The 5,304-nt window shown below is 27.1% G+C and overlaps 1 non-coding gene across 1 annotated transcript; it reads right to left on the minus strand.

Annotated features, from left to right (window-relative positions):
• Positions 1-3,273: 3,273 nt before the first annotated feature.
• On the minus strand, positions 3,274-3,347 carry TRNAI-UAU (transfer RNA isoleucine (anticodon UAU)). The gene has a single exon. It is a non-coding gene; the product is annotated as a tRNA-Ile (tRNA).
• Between the last annotated feature and the right edge of the window lie 1,957 nt (positions 3,348-5,304).

Here is a 5,304-nt window from a genome sequence, read left to right on the forward strand (position 1 = left end):
TCTTTTCAATTATAATGAATTCTTTTTGAACTATATAAAAGTTTATGGCTTTGAATTAGGACCATTTTGTAATTTTTTAAAAACGACAACGTAACCTACTTTTAAATATTGGTTATCTAACTAGACATATAACCGTTAATTTGAAAATGTCATTTTTTACCGTTAGGCCATTGTAATTCAATACACACAATTCAACAACTTTAATAGTATTAATTAATATTTTAAACAATTACTTAAACCACTTAATCACCCACATTTACCTTAATCATCGAAAAACCCAAATTACTCTGAAAGTTGAACGCGTCTCGGAAGGAGAGGAGCCCATCAAGTGTTATTATGAAGTTTTTCTTGTTATTGTCCTTGAATTATTTATTTATTTATTTATTGTTTTAATTACCTATGAATGAAAGTTGCATGAAAAGGGCAATAGATAATAAGAAATGACATAAGAACCATTAACAATTAGTTCTTTCATATTTTTTCATGGTCAAAAACATAGTTAATGTCATATTAATACATATTAAAGAATATCTATTTCTCTTTTCAATTATAATGAATTCTTTTTGAACTATATAAAAGTTTATGGCTTTGAATTAGGACCATTTTGTAATTTTTTAAAAACGACAACGTAACCTACTTTTAAATATTGGTTATCTAACTAGACATATAACCGTTAATTTGAAAATGTCATTTTTTACCGTTAGGCCATTGTAATTCAATACACACAATTCAACAACTTTAATAGTATTAATTAATATTTTAAACAATTAATTAAACCACTTAATCACCCACATTCACCTTAATCATCGAAAAACCCAAATTACTCTGAAAGTTGAACGCGTCTCGGAAGGAGAGGAGCCCATCAAGTGTTATTATGAAGTTTTTCTTGTTATTGTCCTTGAATTATTTATTTATTTATTTATTGTTTTAATTACCTATGAATGAAAGTTGCATGAAAAGGGCAATAGATAATAAGAAATGACATAAGAACCATTAACAATTAGTTCTTTCATATTTTTTCATGGTCAAAAACATAAGAACCATTAACAATTAACAATTAGTTCTTTCATATACGTATTTTAGTTATTGCATAGGATCAGTTTTAATGGGCCTGGTTATCACGAGTCACGTTTTATTATGTTGAACTCTGGGCCAAATTTGAGTAATGGAGTAATGCAAGTATGCAACCATATTTCTTGGACTTGTACATAATAACATCGTTAACATGAGATTTTATTGGACAATTTTTAACAACTACTTGCCTACCAATAAATTTCAGCAAATGGGCCACAGTCCAAAAATCTGTCGATAACTTTGGACTACATATGCATAAGGAGTAACGACCAGGCAATTTCTGTATAATATATTACAGATCATACATACTTATAAAACTAAAATTATCTTTTGAATCTCATGCATTTGAAACCTCCTTTTTTAACTAATACAACTCAAAAGTTTTTTAAATTATGATTTAACACTCAAAAGTTTTATAACTGATATTATGTTTATTTAGCATTTAGTGAAAAGTTTACTATAAAAATGTCAATCTTTTGGGAAGACATGCATACAAATCATATACAAATTTCAAAAAGAAAACAAACTTAAAGGTTTTTGTGTTGGGTTTTGTGATCTTATGACCATTTTTTGAGATATGCTATTATATTAACGTTTTTAATTTGTAAGTTTGTTATATAATTCGTTTTTATATTTTCTTCGTTTTTGGATTATTGTATTACAGTTGTATAAGATGATGTCGAAAATACTTAATTAAATATTTTAAATATGTTTTTTTTTTGTTTTGTAATTGTACCGTTTCAAAAAAAATGATTAATTAAAACTCATACATATGTTATATTTTCCATCTCTCTCACCCTCTCTCTCACTCTCTCTCTCTCTCTCTATATATATATATATATATATATATATATATATATATATATATATATATATATATATATATATATTATAATAGAGGTCAAAACACTTCAACCAAAATTCAGCTAAAATCTAATATTTCAAATGTTTTTTAATAATGATTGTAAAAATTTCAACATGAGTTACTTAATTGATTGATTAATAAAAATATTAATGTTTTGAAACTCCTAACTCTTAAAATTATATTATTTAATTTGTTACTTAACTAAAATATTTTTCCTACATAAAGATAACATTTTTATGTTTGGTTGCTCATATTTGTTTATGTAATTAGAAAACCAAGTGTACATAGAATGACTACTTCAATTTCACATAGAAATCGATACCACTAAAGAGGTATGTTGTCTTTAACCGGTGGTAGGAGATCCACATATCCTTTTAATTATTTATATTAATGCTTAGTAATATCTATTTTATATTCATATTAACTTTAATTTTTTAGGTACAAATTAAGGAAAAGGATTCCCGGCGCACCAATATAAAGTTAAACGTACGCCTTACAAAATATGTAATTAAAATTAAATATCATATTTACTAATCAACTTATTTTGAAAATCTTGATGACATTTATGTATAACGATATATTTTGTATGACTTCATTCTTAATTTCCATGTTTAATATTTGAAAGTTCATATATGAAACCTTGGATATTTTGGTGTAATATAAATAATGTAATACAAAGTTTATTATTTCAATATTATTTATTAATAGTTCATTCAAAACCACTTATTTCTTATTTTATCCAAAAAATATTTTTGGACATAAGAATAGTAGATTATATTAATGTTATACAAAACTTATAATATATATCGGATATTATAAAAGTAAAAGTAAAGTTTATAAGGTATGGACTATATTAGATAGTATCAAAATATAAGTTGATGAAGTTTTATGTTATTTGATAATTTGTTTAATGCCCAAAACATGACTAAAAACGTAAATTTCAATATATTTTTATTTTTTTCCCATAATTATTTTAACCACTTAAATGCATTCTTACGCAACGCGTGAGGTTACGCCTAGTTTACTATATACTTTGAATTCGCTTTGTAGACATCTGTAGTAAAAACTACGAACCAAATGTATGACACACACACAAATGTTATGTATGGAAAAATTCATGAAAACATCTATACAAAATCATCTTTAGAATAGCTAATTACAACAAACTATATACATGAAACCATATATGAAAAATAAATCCACAAATGATTCAAGAAGTAATAAACACAAAAAATAGGATGTATCACTAGAATCCTAAACATATGAAAATCGAGTCGGTTAAAAAAGATTATTTGTTATTTTTTTTAAAGAGCGAAAATTATTAAGATAAGAATTGGTTCCGGCGGGGCTCGAACCCTCGACTTTCGGCTAATAAGACCAACGCTCTAACCAACTGAGCTACGGGACCTTGAATATTGTTATTTGTTATTTCTTTCTCATCCGTTGCATGGTAAAAGTGGGTTTTTCGATTATAAATGTCATCAAACAATTTAAACCGATATTGACATCACAAGAATTTTGTTTTTTTATACTTATTTTATGTTAATATTTATATTAAATAATGTAGTTTTATGACGGTTGTCTATTTATTTACATGTTTTTACATTTTAAATATATGTTTGTTGAAAGCTTTAAAAAAAATGACGTTGAAGGCCTAAAGCCTTTTAAGATTAAAGTGGTTCAATTCTAATTAAATTGGTTTAATCTTATTTTTTAATTTGACATGTGTAATCCTCCCTAATAAATGAAAATACTTTTGCCACTTGTCATATTCTTAAGCCTTTTGCCACATGTAAATTTGTGGTTTTTTTTTAATAAAATTAATTCCACATGGAATTTTGTGGTTTTTTTGTATTAAATATAAAACCAATTAAAACAAGGTATGAAACCGAAAATTCATGGATTGGCTGATCTGGAAGGAAGGATTCTATTTTTCGACCCTAATTAGGTAAGAAAAATATATAAATGATATTATAAGATCAAATTTTTAATGACAAGATTATACGTTACGTTTCCTAACATAAATGTTCTTTAAAACAGTATGCGTTCATTAGTGTTGATTATTGGGATGCCTTTTTGTATCACTAATATGAATTTTCTTGCATTTATTAGCGTTGATTATTGGGATTCTTTTTTTGTACTACTAATATGAATTTTCTCTTGTATATATGTCTTCATAGGCAGTCGATGATTGAACCTACAGACATAAGTTGAATCCTTTGAGGCGGATGCTTTCACTAAAAGATTGTCTTTTTTGTCGTATTCTTGCTTTCCATTCCTGTTACAATTTGTTTCTCTATTTCTGTAGTTTCAGAAACTAACAGAGTTCAATGCTAACGAGATACACTTTGCAGGTATGTAGATGTCATATGCTTTCACTGAGAGAGGATATGTAGTGAACCATAAATCTACGTCTAAAAACAATGGTCATGCTATGAGCGATCGTGTGATTCCCGACCCTTGTCATAAGGATAGTGATTGCCAACCTTTTTTCACATTGGCGTAGGATCATGTACTGAGGGTCCTTGCTCCTGTCACAACCCAAAAGTTTTATTATGTTTAATCCTTTGATGCATTTATATTAGACTATTCATGAATAAAATTCAATGTGTTTACATAATGTTCTCACTTTTAAAATCAGCAACCATACAACTTTACAATATTAATTAAGATGGTTCTAACACTTACTGTCATTTCAATGATTCCGGATTTTCATATATATTAGTTTAATCATAGCAAAGGTACATATTTTTCAACTTCAAAGAGTGAACTCATAAACCTAATTCAAATTTGGAGTTGATGGGAATCAAATAAATGAAGACCAATTTGAGAAGCTTGAGCATCAGGTGGTTAGGTGTTCAAGCCTCATTTGTAAGGCCTCATCAAAGCTATGTGTTCAACACGTAAATTTTGGGTATATATTGATCGTCATTTTCATAATTTAACATTTTTTTCTTTTTATTTTCAAATTTACTAACTTCCAAAATGCCTTGTAATCTGCATGGATGATGGCACCCTGTTCGATGATCATGGCATCTTTGAGGCTAAGGGTCGTTATTATGCATCATTCTTCATGGTAGTAACCATTCACTATTACTTAAATGTCCAAAATGCCCTGGAAAGAAAACTATATAATATTGGTCATAAATCATCATGTCTATTTTAGAGATGCTCTTTGTTTTCAACCTGCCATAAATCAAAATATAATAGATCCAAATAAAATAATGTTCTGTTTATAGCAATGTACTTTGGTGCGAATGACAAAATGGCAATTTACTTTGGTGAAAATGTTAAAATAGTGCTCATTTTTATTATTTTTTTAATAGGAAAAGTAAGATTTTTATCAAAATTATGTAAATGCTCCT

Source organism: Lactuca serriola, chromosome 4, assembly GCF_051521515.1.
Source record: "Lactuca serriola cultivar US96UC23 chromosome 4, Lser_US96UC23_V15, whole genome shotgun sequence".
NCBI classification, from domain to species: domain Eukaryota; kingdom Viridiplantae; phylum Streptophyta; class Magnoliopsida; order Asterales; family Asteraceae; genus Lactuca; species Lactuca serriola.